At 47.4% G+C, this 18,491-nt stretch overlaps 1 long non-coding RNA gene across 3 annotated transcripts in view; it reads right to left on the bottom strand.

Moving 5' to 3' along the window:
- The window catches only part of LOC131821558 (uncharacterized), a 66,482-nt gene that overhangs the window by 34,089 nt on the left and 13,902 nt on the right, over positions 1-18,491 (bottom strand). For 2 of the 3 annotated variants that reach the window (XR_009349939.1, XR_009349941.1), the window contains exons 2-3: positions 15,815-15,925; positions 128-876 (exon numbers count right to left, since the gene is read on the bottom strand). This is a non-coding gene — a long non-coding RNA (uncharacterized LOC131821558). The remainder of the gene's footprint in view (positions 1-127; positions 877-15,814; positions 15,926-18,491) is intronic. The other variant, XR_009349940.1, reaches the window with a different exon arrangement.

Below are 18,491 nucleotides of genomic sequence, written 5' to 3'. Positions count from 1 at the left end.
CAACCCCGGAGGACACCGGGGTGGGGTTGGGGGGGATAACCCTGGCCCTGGGGCCAGGCCCAGCCCATGAAGAAAAGAAGGAAATATCTGCTTAGGTTGGAGATCACATTGCCCAACAGAGGCTTACCTTCCAACTGTTGGCGATCTCCTTGGTGCTTTCCTCACAAACTCTAGAGAATGGACAAAGGCAAGGCAGTTCAGTGGTTAGAGACTGGGCTGGAGGTCAGGAGAGGTAGATTTCAGCCAGCCCTGCAACTTCCTCCAAGTCTTTGGATCAGTCATGCTCCCCCCTTCTGGGATTCCGTGTCCTCGCCCATAAAATGAAGGGGTTCGGATCTGGTGGTCCCCAAGGCCTCTCCAGGTCCTGCCAGTCCTCATATCCGAGGTTAGCTCCAGGGCCTGCACACAGGGCCCGCCTGATTCCACCACAGCTCACAAACATGATTGGAACAGAAGCCCTAGTCCGATTTCATTTTTCTTCCAAGGCTGTTTATTGCCTAACAAAATGTACTTAGTGGTAAATTCGTGACCATGATGTTAAGTGTAGGCTACAAAGCCAGAGACCAAAAAAATATTAAAAATAAAATAGTGAGGGGGAGGGGTGGGGAGTACAGAGCCGGAAGAGGGAGGGCCATCCAGAGGGTCGGGAAACCTTGGATTCATGGGAGCGGCTCATACACACGGGCACTATTCCTTATTTATTCACATCCTCTGCCCTGTCTGGGTTCCGCGTGGTCTCCACTTCTTGTTAGCTTTTCAGCTGCACACCAGGCCCCAGCTGGCAGTGGCTAATTGCAATCAGCAGGTGAGAAATGTAGGTTCTCCGAAAAGGAATTATCTCCAGCGCTGGGAACCATTCTGGGAAATGTAACAGACCTGGGAAGAGAGGGGGAGATGTTTAAAACCTGAACTTCTGTGAAAAGCATTAATTGAAAAAGACAGAACCGCGCACCAGGAACCCATGACTCGCTCGCCTGAAAATATAATGAAGCGACTTCATGTGGAAGGAAAGATGGGGGAGCATTTCCATTTCTGCAAAAGCAGCTCTTGCCTCGTGCACACAGGCCCTGCCTGGCCTCTTTTCCCAGGAGAGCCAGAGAGCACAAAGGTTTGTTCTGGGGGGGTTCGTCTTTATCTTTACATTTTTCTGCATCAGTAAAACCACAACGCCAAGCTAAGGACTTTTTATTTATTTATTTATTTATTTATTTATTTATTTATTCATTCATTCATTTATTTAGTTATTTTTAGAGAAAGATGTAAGGCAATCTACTGTGAAGTGGAATGACTTGAGAAAGCAAGCTCAAAATCAGGGCGCGATCTCGAGCTCGCTCAAGTCTCGTGCCAAGGGAGGTGTTGGGGGGACCGGAGGTGGGTACAGCCAGAGATTGACCCTAGAAGGTTGTCCCGCTCCTTGGGGAAGCAAGCAAGCCTCAAGGCAAGGAGCAAAGTCCTGGAGTGGACTGTGATCTCCGCCCAGGCTGCTGGCCGTGGGTCCCATTGCAAGCACCTGGGGACACGAGAAAGGCCCTCTAAGCACCTACCTGCTCTTCTAGAGAATCGGCTTCTCTCTGTGCGTTATCAGGAAAGGGAATGAAAAGCGTACCAAAGGGGTGATTTGAATTTCATTTTCTCAATATGTGCCCCCGTGGGGAAAGCTGCGTGGTGTCGCATGCTGATTCAAGGAAAACGGTCTCTCTGCTCGCTGAGGTTGAAGGCTCGTCGTGGGTAGCTCGCCTTGCACCAGGCAGTGGGGGCACCCCGAGCACAGACTGGGGGTATCCCACAGCCAGAGCCTGGTCTGGCCACCTTTACAGACAGCTCCCCCCACCCACAGCTCCTGCGGCCCACTGGGTTCCGTGTTAGAGGAGGGAGTGAATTGCGCTGCGACCTTCCCCAGATTTGGTAGAAGGCAAGGGCTAAGATGTGGCATAAAACACAAAAGCCTCGCTCCCCTGAATAAATGTTGACAGGGCTTTGGGGGGGGGGTAGGTTAGGCTCTGGGGCCTGGCTCTGAAGGAACCACAGTTCTTGGTGGAAGGTCAGGCTAAGGACAGCTACGCCAGGGCAGGGGCAGGCACGGGGGCGGGGGCCAGGCAGCTAGGGGATTTTGTCCACCTACAGGAGCCCCTCCCACAGTGCCCAGCCACTCCAGGGGCCCAAGGAATGTTAGAGGAGAGATTCAAGTCTCCAGGGGAGGAGATAAAGAGGCCTCTAGAACTTTGGCCTCGGAGCCAAACCCCAGGCTTTGTGATCAAAAGACAAATAAACAGCCATTCCCACAGGGTCTCTCAAACCTGCTGAGCGGCACAAATGTTTCCTCCTTATAAACAAGCTTACCTGAAGAAGGGGAAGAAAACCAGACCCTGAAATCCCACAGTTTTTGGCAGACCCCTTAGGAGAAACGCCTGCCGGCAGCTTATCAAGTGCCTTTCTCACATCACTCTGAAATAAGATGTCAAAGTTTGAACATAAACCATGAACAAACAAAATCAGTCCCGTTCTTCATGCCGGCTTCCCCATCCTGACACAGGGAAGGTTGAAACAGAGCTGCAGAATTCAAAGCCACTGGAATGAACTGAGAGAGGCCAGTGGGTGGCGGAGGTAAGCAGGGAGAGGTGGCCTCCTTTCAATGAAAGCAGGCCCTGTTCCGCTGATCTGCACAGGCCTAGGGGGCCCTCTTCCCACAGATACCCATGGAGTTCTTTCCAGAGGTGTTACTGGCCAAGACGAATGCCCTAAGGAGCACCCACTATGAACCACCATTTGGGATAGGCCAATGTCCACACAGAGCAGGTCTCTGTTCCGAAGCTTCCATTCTTATTAGTAAATTAAACAGCATGTTAGTAGGGGATATGTGCCAGAGCAAGAACCTATCCAGGAGAGGAGCTCCTGGGTGGCCCAGTTGGTGAAGCATCCAACTTTTGATTGCAGCTCAGGTCATGGTCTCCGGATCGTGAGATTGAATGACACGTCAGGATCCGTTCTCAGTGGGGAGTCTGCTTGAGAGTCTCTGTCTCCCTGAGATTCTGTCTCCCTCTTCCTTTGCCTGCCCCCCGCATAAATAAACAAATAAATAAAATCTTTAAAAAGAGAGAAACAATACATCCAGGAGAGGGGTGGAGAATGGAGGAGGCGACTTTTGAGCAAAGATGAAGGAGTGAGCCCCTCTAGGAGACACTCTGAGGGAAGAAGGACCCAAGTAGAGGGCTCCTTCTAAGTAAGTGCCAATGACCTGAGCTCGAAGCAGGCCTGGCAGAGGCCCAGGGCACCGTGGGAGCCACTGGAGCTGAAATGGAAACACGAAGGCTGTCGCTGCAGATTCTGAGCGTGGTAGAGAGTCACCGAACATCATAGCCAGTGCCCAGGTTACCTCATCAGCCTGTTCTGCTGCGCTGGCCTCTTTAGAGCCGCCTCTAGGGGCCTATACTCCCTGATTCTCTATCAGCTACCACCTAGTCCCTGAGAGGGTCCTGATTAGTTACTAACTAAAGGGGAAGCCCCACCCCCAACTTCCTGGACAGACGTCATAGCTCCCAATGCTTCAACTCGCAGATGGAGGCATCCTGGAGACAGACGTGTAGGAAGAGGGAGGCTGATCTGGAAGTGTCCCTCTCCGCTCCCCATCCCCAGGTCCCTACAAAAGCTGTCACCATACACTGAATGATTCAATAAAAGTTTGGCTGACCCTTCCCCACAGAAAGCATGGAGATGCCTCTGAAGAGACTTGGTTGTGTCCTAGACTCATCTGATTTGGTCTGAGTCTCTGACGCAAGCACCCAGGATTGATTTAGGGTCTACCATGCTGACAGACTCTGGCCTGGCTCAGAGAGGGATGCAAGCAGGGTCTAGCTTATACTGGGAAGCTGCAGCTCAGGGCTAGCCCAAGCACTTTGAAGACAAATTCTTCGCTCAATGCCCCGAGGATTTCCTTGCTCAGAACCTCCCTGTTTGCTTTTCAGCATTTAGCAACACAGGCATTGCAACACCCACACAGAGCCTCGAAGTGGGGTGACCTTGGAAACAAGGAGCTCGTTCTGGAAGCCCAGGGACCTGGGTTCTGCAGCAAGGCTATGTGACTGGATGTTGCAGTTCGGCCAGAAGTGGGTCAGAAGGGCCACAGCTGTGGAGTACTGGATGTTGAAGTTCGGCCAGAAGTGGGTCAGAAGGGCCGCAGCTGTGGAGTAAGTGCCCTGTGATAGGGCAGAATGTTCCACAGCTGGGGACCTGTTGAGCAGTCTGTAGGTCCGCAGTGTGGACCCTGAAAACAGCAGCACAGGCAGTCAGGAGGGAGAGATGGACGTGAAGTGGAGGAAGGCAAGGACAAACTGGAGGCCAGCTGGACAGAAGGGAGCCTTCCCAGTTTCTCACAGCCTCCAACTTCATAGATGCAGGTGACCTACAGGCCAGGTGGGGGGTCTTCCAGCACGCACACCCAGTGGCCCCGGCACTCAGAGAAGCCCAGGGAGGGTGGCCAGCGGCTGCGGGCCCGCTGCCACCCACACCAATGATGTGAGAAGGCGGATGGGTGACATGTGTGAGCTGGGACCGTGCCTGTACTGCTAGGATGGTCGGACCACAGCAACTTCACACAAGTTTCTCTTTGGGCCACCCCTGACCATGGAGGGTAAAGGCGAGAATTCTGTGAAACATAGTTCCCGTTTAGCGACTATGGTAAACCCACCACTGTGACTTTGACCTCAGGCCTCAGCTTCCTCACCCCTGACATCTAGTTGTTGGCCTGAAGGAAACTGTTGGGAGCATCCATGTTACAGTAACAATTCCATTTTCCCCCTCACTGGCAAGCCAGCAAGGGCAGCACATCCCACCAGGTCAACTTGCATCACACAAGGAGGTGCCAGGACAGCCCAGATGCTATTGCAACGTTGGGAGGCCCCACTGGCTGGACTGAGTCCAGAGTCTCAGCCTTAATCCTCAGAGGAACTCCACATTCCATGGGCACACACACTGCCTCATTTCCCACCTTATCGTAGGTCTGTAGGAGTGAGACATTATCATCTGTCTTCCCTGGTAGTAAAATTCAGATCCAGCATGTGGCTGGACTGATGCCAGTCACCTGCTGAGGCGGGGGCAGCAGGTGATGAAGCCCATGCTCCATCCCTAGCACTCAGGCTGAGAAGTCCCAGAAGGCTGCAGGGAGATTTTTAGGCTGCACACCGTTCAATTAACAATCCAGACCCAAACATGTTCTCTAGGAGTTCAGCTTCCAGGTGATTCCAGAAAACTCTAACACAACCTAATGAATATTTTTCTCAGCAAATAAGGTGAGCACTGTGATCCACGAAGAGCTTTCGACAAAATACGCTTTTTGTAGACTCCGTTCTTAGGTACTGCAGGGGGTGGGAGGAGACAAAGAGGTAGAAATGCAGAATGGAAATGGAAAAAAATTATATTGTATAGAGAGTCTCATTTATGACCAAAGAAAAGAAGAGGCGTAAAAATGTGGCCGTTCAAGAGAAGGGAGGCTGGATGGATCTTCTTTGAAATTCCATGAGTTTAGGAGATCATCAATAAATCTAAAACTAGAGGTTCCTATCTCAGCACATGCAAGGTGCAAAGAAAGGAAGGAAAAGAAAATGCCAGAAGGAATACCTGAGTTCAGAGTACCTCATGAAAGAAAGAACTTTTATTTATTATGGGGCAGAGTGGGTACAACACTGAATGAGACTATGGTCCTGAAGTTACACCCTCTAGACTTGCTCCTTGTGTGATGTCTGTCTGCTGGGGGAGGAAAAGTCACTTTCCCTCTACCCTTCTAGGTTCTTGGCTCAGACAGCACCCCCCCCCCCCATATAAAAGACTAACAGGAAAAAAACAAACAGATGTTTAATGATACCTTCCATGTACATGAAAGACACCCAGGAAAATAGACTAGCTCCAAACTGGCCCAAGCCACCCCCTTAAATACCATCTCCAGCTAAAGGCCAGAGAAGACATCGGGAGAGGAGAGGCTGGTTCTGGGAGGTTTCCAGGCAAAGCACAGTAATCAAGACTAAAGGTGTTATGCAGATTTAGGTCATTGCCTTCTCCAATGATCAGAGTTTCTAGAGACTGAGTCATCCTGGTACAGAGAGGGAGACACCCTTACAGAAGGAGAGCTCCCTTATACATGTAATTTTCTCTTACAAAATGGTAATTTGTGCTCCGTTTTCAGAGTTTTTCCCAAGTCTGCTGTTCCTTAAAAATAATCAGCCTAAAAATCATCTTTATGCCAAAGAGACATATTTTGGGGTGACAAATTCTGCTGAAGTATATGTATGTCTCGCCTAGAGCAAGGTGGTTCAGACCACAGCCAGGAAGCATCCAAGGTGCAAAAGCCAGCCAGCAGGAGGCGCCAGCACAGCCTTAAGGGTCTGACCTACGGAAGAAGAGACACTGAAGACTTAAAAGTGGGAAAGGACTTATGTCCACACAAAAACTGGCACGTAGATGTTTACAGTAGCTTTATTCATGATTGCCCAAGCTTGGAAACAAACAAGATGTCTTCAGTAGGTGAATGGGTCAATCAACTGTGGTAATCCAGACAATGCAATATGATTTAGCACTAACAAGAAATGAGCTATCAAGCCATGAAAAGATAAAGAGGAACCTCAAATGCATGTTACTAAGTAAAAGAACCCAATCTAAAAAGGTTACATACGATTCCAACTATACGACATTCTAGAAAAGGCAGAACTCTGGAAATAGCAAAAAGATGAGTGGTTGTGGGCAGCTGGGGAGATAGGGGAGGGAAGCACAAGTGAAGCCCAGAAGATTTTTAGGACAGTGAAAATAGTCTGTATGATATTATAATGGTGGATACACATCACTACATTTGTCTAAACCCACAGAATGTTCAATGGTAAGGGTCAACCCTAACATAACTTATGGACTCTGGATGATAATGATGTACCAGTAATAGGTTCATCAACTTTTAAAAATGTACACTCCAGGGGCGCCTGGGTTGCTCAGTGGTTTGGGCTGCTGCCTTCGGCTCGGGTCATGATCTCAGGGTCCTGGGATCGAGCCCCGCATCGGGCTCTCTGCTCCGCAGGAAGCCTGCTTCCCTCTCTCTCTCTCTCTCTCTCTGCCTGCCTCTCTGCCTACTTGTGATCTCTGTCTGTCAAATAAATAAATAAAATCTTAAAAAAAAAATGTACACTCCAGTGGGGATGCTGATAACGGGGAAGTTATGCATGTATTGGGGGCAGGGGTTATCTGGGAAATCTCCATACCTTCTTCTCCATTTTACTGTGACTCTAAAACCTAGAGGACAACACAGACAGCACCCTCTCTGACCTTGGCCACAGCGACTTCTTGCTAGACATTTCTCCAAAGGCAAGAAGAGAAACAAGAGCAAAAATGAACTATTAGGACTTCATCATGATAAAACACTTCTGCACAGTGAAGGAAACAGTCAAAAAAACTAAAAGGCAATCTACGGAATGGGAGAAGATATTGCAAATGACTTACCATTTAAAGAGCTAGTATCCAAAATCTATAAAGAACTTATCAAACTCAATGCCCAAAACAACAACAACAACAACAAAAACAGTCAAGAAATGGGCAGAAGATATGAACAGACATTTCTCCAAAGAAGACAACCAAATGGCCAATAGAAACATGAAAAAATACTCACCATCACTCGGTATCAGGGATATACAAATCAAAACCACTGTGGGCTATCACCTCACACCAGTCAGAATGGCTAAAATTAACAAGTTAGGAAACAACAGATGTTGGCATGGATTTGGAGAAAGGGGAACCCTCTTACACTATTGGTGGGAATGCAAACTGGTACATCCACTCTGGAAAACCGTATGGAGGTTCCTCAATAAGTTGACAATAGAGCTACCCTACAATCCAGCACTCACACTACTGGGTATTTATCTAAAGGATACAAACATAGTGATCTGAAGGGGCAAATGCACCCCAAAGTTTATAGCAGCAATGTTCACAATAACCAAAATATGGCAAGAGCCCAGATGTCCATTGAGAAAAAAATGGATAAAGAAGATGTGGTATATATATGCAATGGAATACTGGTTGGCCAACAAAAAGAATGAAATCTTGCCATTTGCAGTGCTGTGGATGGAGCTAGAGGGTATTATGCTAAGTGAAATAAGTCAGTCAGAGAAAGACAAATACTGTATGATTTCACTCCTATGTGGAATTTAAGAAACAAAACAGATGAATAAAGGGAAAGGGAAGGAAACATAAAACAAGACAAAAACAGAGAGGGAGGCAAACCATAAGAGACTCAATCTCAGGAAACACTGAGGGTTGCTGGAGGGGAGGGGGTTGAGGGGATGGGGTCACTGGGTGATGGATATTAAGGAGAGCACTTGAAGGAATGAGCACTGAGTGTTATATACAATTGATGAATCACTCAATTCTACCCCTGAAATTAATAATACACTATAAGTTAACTCAACTGAATTTAAATAAGAAATAAAACATTTTTGAAAACTGCTCTAAAAAATTAGAGTTTTTTTAAAAAGTGGGAGAGGAAACTGAATCTGAGGTTCCTTAATGTTCAGCATATCAAAAATGAAAGTTTAAAAACGAAATTGTACTTTGGTTAGTGAACCACAACATTCTTCCTGAATCCTCTTGACAGTTCAGTGCAAACATGGCCCAGGTCTCCCATATTCTGCAGACATAAAAGTTATGCCCAGGACTCTCTAGAGGCAAGAATGATCTAAATTGGAATTTAACTTGTAATACCTTTGTCTAGTGCAGGGGTTGGCAAACTTTTCTGTAAAGGGCCAGATAGTAAATATTTTAGGCTTTGCAGGCCATACGATCTTTACTTCAATTACTATTCTGCTGCTGTAGCGTGGCTTTGTCCAATAAACTTTATTTACAAAAACAGGCACAAGCTGGACTTGTCCTGTGGGCTGTAATTTGCTGGTCTAGTACATTCCTAGAAAGTTGGGCTTGCCTATGCTCAAAGTATGGGCAAAGTGAGTGTTGAAATTATGTGTTACATATAAATTACATGTGTTCTAACACAGAGAAGGAGGAATTAAGGAAAACAGTGATACAAGAGAAGAAAGGAAGTTCATAAGCCAGGGGGAGAAGAATGTATACACAAGCCATGAGGAAGAGGAGGCAAAGCGTGTCTTGGTGGGAGCAGCGCACACTCGGAGGCACACAAGACAGAGAACACGAGATCAGAGCTCAATGGGCTCTGATTCCAGGCCGTTGTCTGCCCTTCTGTCATTCTGTCCAGTCCCCAGACCCTCACAGTCCAGATCCAGGCAGGAAAGGAAAGCACAGAAGACTGTGGTGAGTGAGCAGAGGTGGGGATGATGGCCACGCTGGCGGTGTCTCCCCGTGAGGACAGATTCCTATCTTCTTCCAACAACACATTATGCCAAAAACATAGCTAAACTTGAGCTTAAATAAACAATTTAATCAGCAGCCCAGTTTCCTTTTATCACCCAATCTCCCGGCTAGACGGACTAATTATTTTCCATCTCCTAACCGCTGGACTGTTAAGTATCATCTGAAGCAAACAGAATACCAGGCATTGCCGAATGCTGTCACAGCCCAGGCCCTGCACTAACGTGATTCCCATGGTGGCTGCGTTTTTAAAGACCCTGCAACTAAATAAACATGGCTTTTGGAATGACTGCTTGCAGAAGTACTTTGTTGTGTGGGAGGCAGGGAAGGCTTTTTCATCAGAAAATGTGGCCAGTGTTCATTAGCAAAGAAAACAAGATACAGGTCAGATTGTAAGCACAGCCATCACCATGTTGGAGAGGGGAGCTATTTTTAGACGGTTCCCGATGAGCGCGCATATCGAACTCTCTCAGCCTTACTTCTCCACCTTTAAAATGGAGCTTGTGAGGTTTACCATGGGGAGGTATTCTGCAGAATAAATCAGATAGTGTAGCTGACCCAGCTCTCAGCCTATAGTGGGTGCTTTCTAAACAGGAGGTCACCTGATATTATCAATGACTGATATCTGTAACACAATTCTGGCACAAAGAAGATCACACCAATCCTGAGGGGAGAATTGCAGTCCTGAAAGAAGATGTTTTCCTTGCTCTTTATCAACCTTCCCATGGTCTGTGCCTTCTACAGAGCAACTTCCCTGAAATGCCACCCCTTGGCTGCCATCCCAGCTCAGAGGCCCTGTGGAATTACGGAAGTAGATAGGATTCAGGATAAGTGGAGACTTAAAGCCTTCTGGGTAATGAGACAATGCCATCCACTGAATCACATGTTTCTTTTGGCAGGTGTACAGAGGGAACACCCTTCCTGTCGCTGTAGCCCTTCCCAAATCAATGGCCTCTCCTGGCCTGGGCTCCAGCCTCCCTGTAGGCTGACGTCCCTCACATGCCATCCCACCCATGTGGCTGGCAGGGAGGGGAATGACTTCCCTCCCAACCAAGACCTTTTCTGGTCCCAGCATCACCAGGTGTCCATCCCTGCAGCCCCTCCGCAGGCTCATCAGGACTCACAGGAACTCTGGAAGCTGCCTCCCAGCTGGTCCCTGTGACCTTAACCTTGGCCGCCTCCATTCCATCTTCTGCCTGTGGCCAGGAGGCTTGCTCCAAAGCCCCAGATCTGCTCCTGGCACTGCCCTGCCGAACAGCCAGGACACGAAGAACAAAGTTCACTCTCCTCAACAGGATCTAGAAGGCTTTTCCCAACCTGGCGCCAGCCGACTCCAGGCTGCTTCACCTTCAGGCCCTGCACTCTTGCCATTCTCTCTGCTGTGCGTGCCCACCTCCACCCCTTCCTGAGCTTGTCCAACTTCTGCTTGACCTTCAGCCTCTAGCTCGAGTGTGACGCTTTTTCTGACAGCCCCATGTCAGACAAGCACCAACAGTCCCCTCTTCTGTATTCCTGTAGTGACTTGTTTGATCCTCCCTTCTGGTACTTTCCAAATGTTAGTATAACTAGTCATAGATGGTTTGCGTTTGGCTGTAGCCTCGATAAGGGCATAAGCTATAACTTACTCATTTTGGTCTTTCTAACACTCGACCCTGTACCTGACATGGGGTAGTCAGTGCGCTTGGTTACTAGAACAGAACATATTCAAAGAACAAATGCTGTGAGTTCGGCAGGGCAGGAGTGGCTGGTGCAGGCAAGACACAAGAAATCCAGAGGCACCACTAAGGGATTCTATTATATTTCTTCATTAATGGTTTTTAAATTTTTCTTAGGATCGCCTTTGGAGAATTAGCCAAACTTTACTGCTACTTGCTCCCTCTTCCACCAGATCGATAACCCTCTCTATTCTCCGAGCTGTTGGTCATCCTGTATTTTATGATTTTAAACCTGAGGTATAACCCATCCCTTGACCATGGTTTGCTCAGCATCCACAAAGCTCAGGAGGCTCTGTCTTTTCAGCCTCTGCCTTGCCAGCCCTTGCTACCCTCCATCATCTGCAAAAGCTTTATTAGCAATAGTTTGCATAGGTGAAGTCAAGAGACTCCCCATCTCACGGCAAGGATTTTCTAGGGGCTCCCAAGGACAGCATCCCTCATAACCCCTTTGCTATTTCTTGCCCTGAAGCTCAAGGGTAAGTGCCACGTTCCGTGGCAAGGGACGTAAGCTCTTCCACATCTTGACTTCCACCCCTACCTTCTCAACTCATCACTGCCACCCTCCTCTGGTTGAGACCACCTTGGGCTTTGCTGCTGTTCTGGAAGCAGACCAGGCTCTGTGGTACTGTGTGGCTCTCCAACATACTGTTCCTGGAATGCTTCCCCTTCTTCCTCCATCTGGTGAACTTCTAGTCATCCTTCGAGGTCCATTTCGGCTCTCACCTCTTCAGGCGCAGAGACATCTTTTCCACCAGTACTCTTCCCCCTCCTACATGGGAAAGCACTAGAAGTAGGCTTTCACGATGGGATTATCCCTACCTCTGTTTTTTTTTTTTTCATCTTTCTAATTTAATTTAATTTCTGGATATCAAGGGCAATCACTGCATGACTTATAATTACTGGTGAATGACTTACTCTCATCATTGGCTCATGCATACTCCATAAGCACTAGCAAAGCTATTACCCAAAAGCAAAGCCAGGCAAGACTGTGACCATAGCCTACACAACATCCCCCACCCCTCATTAACCTATGACCTTGACTCCCTGTTTGACAAGGTTTATCATACTTTCAAATCATATATTCATCATCCTAATTCTTTCCTTTTTATATTTTGCTTTATATATTTTATATATATTATATACGTCATATATTTACTTTATATATTTTACTGCAGCTATGTACATTCTTTTAAAATTAAAACCCCTTATTTTGGTTGTTTCTAACGTCAACAAAAAAGAACATTCTGCACATAATCTTTTGGAGCATTCCCCACCCTGCCAGATTTTGCATGGCTAAGATGTATCCCTATTTTCCTATGTCACTCACTGTCACTCAGTCTCCTGTGTAATTTTCCACAGTGTGCCTATGCCACAATTTATTCCTCTGCTCACCTTTTAGTGGGCATTTGGCTTGGGGTGGCATTGCCGGATTTAGCAAGTAAAAAATACAGGGCACCCAGTTAAATTTGATTTTAAGACCATTTTTTTAAGGATAAGTAGGTCCATGGAACATTTGAGACATCTTTATTACCAAAAAAGTATTCACTGCTTGTCTGAAATTCAAATTTAACCGGCCATCCTCTGTTTTATCTGACAGCCTTAGTCTGGAAACAAAGCTGCTGTGAACATGTCTATATGTGTCTTCCACTGGACAGGCTAAGATTTCCCTTGGGTCTATACCTAGGTGTGTGAATCCCAACTCAGGACCTTAACACCAAACCGTGTTCTTAAATGGCAGCTCTTGACTCTTGAGCCCCATCTCCCATTTTAAGACTATGAAAAGCATCAGAGTGGGGAGGAGAGGCTTACATGTGAGGACACTGGTGAAGAGCCATAGCTCCACAGTGAATGCCCTCTTCTCTTCCTTTTAATGCAGGGATTGTGGTGTCACTCTTTAACCCCAGGCCTGGTGAGGGTCTTCAAGATGTTTTGCAGTATGTTCCCTGCAGCTGGGAGCCCCAGAGCAGCTCACCTATGACCCCGAAAGCTTAAGCAGACCGTGGGCTGGGTTTTGCTTTCAGACCATGCCTCCAGAGGCCATTTGGGTGGGTGGGGGGACAGAAGGGCCATTAGGTGCTTTCATGGCCAAGTCAGTAGAGACTACTGCCTTGGGGTGACTCTGGTCTCCCAGAATATATTGGAACAGGAGATACAGGAGTGTGACCCACAGACTCGAAGAAGCTGCAGAAGAAAGAGAGCTGATGTGGCGCCAACTTGGGCCCTGAGTCATAGGACAAGATAATCCCAGCTGGAAGAGGCTAAGGAGATCCTGCCAGCTGGCTACCTCAGGAGCATGCCTAGACCACCACCCTTCATGGTGACCTATTAGCCCAAGGTCGAGAGAACTGGAGAGAGGTGTCCAGCCATGAGAACCTCTGAAGGGCCCAAGAGAACACCTCCGGAGAGGAAAAGCTGGTTTTATTCATCTTTCATGCCCATCCAGGACCCTAGCTCTAACCTGAAAATGAGACCCAAGAAGAGCAATGGCTCCAGCGAGTTAGAGCTGTCTGCTCTTTCTCCCAGGGCCAACCAATGGTGGCTGGGGCAAAATGGCCCCCAACAAATGGTGGTGGTGAGCAGGGACAGAGGAGAAGTTCCATTCCCCACCCAATCTTCCCGTCGCAGCCTTTCTGCCTAAAGGGGGGCCTGAGGCAGGCAGGGAAAAACTGAGTGCCAAGCCAAGCTTGGAGTTCTGACTTTGTCGTCTTAGATGGGACATCTGCATTGCTCAATTGTGAACTGAAGTGACCTGTAACCATCTATTACCTAACAATAAATAGAAATAAGACCTGCTTAGTTTGCACACAGGTTTTGGAGAAGATTACCCTCCCCGAATCAAGTCAAACAACCGAGCGCTGCTTTGTTCACGGCAGAAGCTATGCTTATCTGTATACTGGTTACACAGGCATGTCCTGATTGATGCTTATTCACCTCACACATACATTCAGTCATATCCAGCCAGCCACACTGGACTACCCAACCAGCCAAGAGGTCAAAGGGTTTCCTTCCCTCTCAGCCTCCTCTGGGCACTCCTTCCCCTTTCCACTTCTCTCCCTCGGTCTCTCTCCCTCCCTCTCCCTCCTTCTCCTGCTCCCTTTTCACTCCTCTCTGTAAAGCCTACTGCATTTTGCTATTCTCAGTCTCGGTGTCCTCCTCTTCCAAATCCCAGGATCTTGGTCCTCACTTTATAAGGAAAGTAAATGGTAGGGGAATGGAATGGGAGTCTGACTGGCCTGGCAGGTGATAGAGTCATAATGATCTAACAGGATGTGAGTATCCTCATAATGAATAGGCAATCACGGATGAGGGTTTGGAAGCAGACTGTCATCCTGCTGGACACTGAGCTCTTCAGGAACAGAAATCATGCCTTATTTGCTTCAGTGTCTCTAGCAGCAAGCCCAGTGTCCAGAACACAGTAGCCCTTCACCAGAGTTTATTGGAAGGATGAGCGAGTGGATGAATAAATGAATGGGAAAATGGATTTAGCAAAAGGCCACAGGGATCAACATTTGGTCACATCTATTTCAAGTATTATCTCCAACAATGAAGATAGAAGAGCAGTATCTAGCAAATTTGTGGTGACCAAAGCTGAAAAGGAGCCACAACGTAGTAGATGAGAGACTCAGGACTCGAGATCTCAACTGGATGGACGGAATGGGTGAAAGAAACAAGATGAAATTCGAGAAAGATAAGTGTAACCATCTGCACTGGATTCAAATGGTCAACGGCCCCAGTTTGGAAAACTGCTTCCTTTAAAATCCTCTGGGAAATTTTTGGTTCAGTGTGAGTCACAAGTAAAACATGGCTGCCAATACAGACATTCAGAACCGGGCTTAGGCAGGCCATATCAGAGAAGGCTCGGGAAAGGAGGATACTGCTAAATAGAGCAAGTCAGAGCCTGGTGACTGGGAAGGTAAGGGATTTGGGAACTTCAATATATAAGAAATATTTGAAGAAATGGGACATTTGTGCATGGAGATAAGACACAAGGAGTCAATCAGAGTAGGTTTAATCTGGTTGATGAGCCATACTATAGATGAGGAATTAGCTTTAGAATTCTGCCACAGTAGAATTACAGAGGGGTGATGTGCAGCTGAAGATACATAAGAACCCTGTCCCAGAATACCCCAGCTACGGAACGGGCTGCTTTACGAAGCAGGATCACTCCCACTCACTTTTGAATCAGGAGATTCAAAAGAAGCTCAGGAATGATCTCCAGGGGTCTGTGCAGGCCCTGGCCTCCCAAGTCCCTTTTGGTCTTGATAAGATGGGAGTCCACCCAGTCCACCTTTACTAGGTAAAGCCAGTCAGAATTCAGGGAGCAGGTGGATTACAGAGTGAAGCTGTGGCGTAAAGAGATACCAGCTATATCTGAAGCCAAGTAAAGAGCGTGGTCTGATGAGAGGCATTGGGGGCGAAACAGAAGGGAGATGAGCCAGTACTAAAATTAGTTAGGTGCCACTATGTTTGCAAGGCTTACTTAGAACCCAATATTCAAAGAACGTTCATAATCAGTTCCAATAAGAGCAAATAATATTCATCAAGCATTAATAATAGGCAGATCCCAAAGTTTCCTGTCTCTTGAAATTAAAAGCCAATTAGCCCTAGTCCTCTAGGGTCAGAAGCAGGTGAACTAAGAGTTGAGGAGAAGGGGCGTGGGACTAAATCAGAACCCAAATGCCTACAGATGGTTTTGTTCTGCTGAATATGAAATATGTATTTGGAATCTTTGGTTTTAAACATGCAGTTACCTTATAGGAGACTGGTTCTATGTGTGGCATCCCCTAGGCGCTGGTTAGAAATGCAGAGTCTCAAGTCCCTCGCAGACATACTGAACCAGAATCTTCATTTTAACAAGAGCCCTGGGGAGTTTAGAGGCGCATTAGAATTTGAGAATTAGGGGCACCTGGGTGGCTCAGTCTGTTAAGCATCTGCCTTCAGTTCAGGTCATGATCCCAGGGTTTGGGGATTGAGCCCCACCTCAGGCTCCCTGCTCAGTGGGAAGCCTCTACCCTTCTGCCCAGCCCTCCCTTTCGTGCTCTCTCTCTCTCTCAAGTAAATAAATAAAATCTCAAAGAAAAAAGACCTTGGAATCAGTGTTCTACACTAGAGTTGACCAAAAAATGTTGCTTTCTTGCAGTCTTATGCCATCAATCCAAATATGGGACACATGACCCAACAAGTATGAACATATTTAGGAAGACAACAGGACAGGATCTTTGGCATTAAGGCCATTCAGGCTGCAAAACTGGTTCCCACGGTTACAGGAAGACGGACAGTTGCTGCCCAAGTGATTTCATGCTAAATCAAACAGCTGGGTTTAGCCTAAAGTAAACAAACAGAACATGTATCTCAGAATCTGGTAGTGACTGAGAGAATAGGAAAGCAAGTTTGATCCTTGGAATCCAACAATCCAGTGCTCTGGAACCCACCAATCCAACATTAGAGGCTTCAGTGATTAGGGTAGTTGAGATGAACGATGAACACATCACCTGTCTTGACCTTTAGCTGTTCCCTCATTCTTCTCTTTAGTACATGACCCCATGCTCTACCATGGTGACCACTGGTGCTATTTTAGAAGGGGTAGCAGAAGCCACCTGTTCCACCTGTATTGTGAAGGGCACCTGGCCTGTCATCTGGAACGGAGCAAGGATGAAAAGGGAATTGTAAATTTCATGATGAAACGCCTTGAAACCTTTTTGTTTGTTTGTTTTTTGCACTGCCCAAGTACATTGTCCTTTTTAGTGTGAGAAACAACCCAAGAAACCAAGATAAATGGGAAAACATCAAGGCTCAAAATGAAGGATAGTCTGGCCTTGAGTGAATCAGAAAATCCATGATTTTAATTCACATCTAACCATAAGAAACAACGAAATGGCCTTTTGATTTGTTCCAGTTTTAGGACCAAATCCAAACATCTTATGTAATAGGATGCTCAAGACTATTACTCATCCAGTAGTATTTCTCTTCTGAAAATCCCAAGAAGGACTTTCTTTAGACCGACATTTAAACAGAGTTCAGCCTTCCAACATTCTAAGGTTCCACCCTGTAATTGGGTGCAACTGGCTTCAACAGGGGTAGCCCAAGGTCACAAAACTCAGGCCCTGAAATCTCTCCAATACAGCCGCAAAAGGGATAGCAGCTATCTCTGTGGTTCTTATTTACACATTTTTTTCCTGTTCCATAAATCAGATGTGGGGTGGGGGGAGAAACTCTTGTTTGGCTTTTGCAACAGGACAGATCCACACATGTGCAGAAGGAGCACTGGGGGACCCTGCCCTCTGCTTTGGGGGGGCCACTTGTGTGCCTGGCAGTCCTTGCTCGCAGAAATGAACAAGTCTGGGAATGAGGGCAGGGTGGCAGATAAGCAGGTGGCTGGAGGCCGGCAGGAGCCATGGGAGCCATGGTAGGTATAGGCTTCCATTCCACATCCTTCTCCGAGCTCACTCGGGCAGTGAGATGTCTCAGACAATCAGGGAGTATTAACAGGCACCATCCACACGCTTATCAGTAAGAGAGTCATGTTTATTGGCAACGTTCCCCCTGGCTTCACCCAGGGAGGGGAGCTGCTCTTTACACCCTGGTGTTCCATGGGTCAGAGAAGAACCCGTCTTCCCCAAGGCAGAGCATGCCCCTTGCCTGCTTTATCCAGCAGTTTGGCCAAGTAACTCAGCAATATTCATTTAGCAGCAATAATGGAGTTGGTGCTGGGGAAGGCTAAAACTAAGTGTGCAACATTCCGTCCCTGCCCTCAAGAAGGCCCCCATTGTGTGTGTGTGTCTGTGTCTGGTGGGGGCAGGTGGAATATACTAACATGGCAAACTAGGGTTCACAAAGCAGGAGACAGTAAATGTCAAGAGAGTGGTAAAAACAAAGAAAGAGAGTGTAGTTGCCTGGAACAGAGTGCAGTGCATTGTAACAGGAGTGAGGCAGGAGGGTGGAGGGTGGTCAAGCTATCTGGGAGCCTGAGGTCATGGGGGAGGGCATTCAGTGGTGGGCAGAGAAAATAAGGGACAGATCAAGGGGTCTGTGAAACTGGGAGAGAGGGGTGCAGTTGAGCCGTAGCTGGGGACAGTGGCTGCAGTAGAGGTTTCTACTCTGTGCAGGACTCCTCCTTTGGCTTGTGGCGTGGTCCAGAAAAAAACCTTTGTCAAGGAGGGCCAGAGCCATCCTGAGGACTGACAGGATGGATCAGGTGCCCAACCTTGATTGAAGGGATATTTCATATACTCCTCCAACTCCACCTTCTGCCCAAACTCTTTGCTACGCCAAGGTCTTAGTAGTACTCTCCTTCCACAGGGAGACACAGGACTAGTAATTGTCAAGTCAAATCTATCACAAAAAAAAAAAAAATGCAGTATTTCTTACAGGGAGAGAGGGAAGCATGCCAGGCATGGTCCCCTCCACAGCATTATGGTGGCTGAGATC

This window comes from Mustela lutreola, chromosome X (genome assembly GCF_030435805.1).
Source record: "Mustela lutreola isolate mMusLut2 chromosome X, mMusLut2.pri, whole genome shotgun sequence".
NCBI lineage: Eukaryota > Metazoa > Chordata > Mammalia > Carnivora > Mustelidae > Mustela > Mustela lutreola.
Note: the sequence above shows the minus strand (reverse complement) of the source record. Positions and strands in the feature narration are given on the sequence as shown.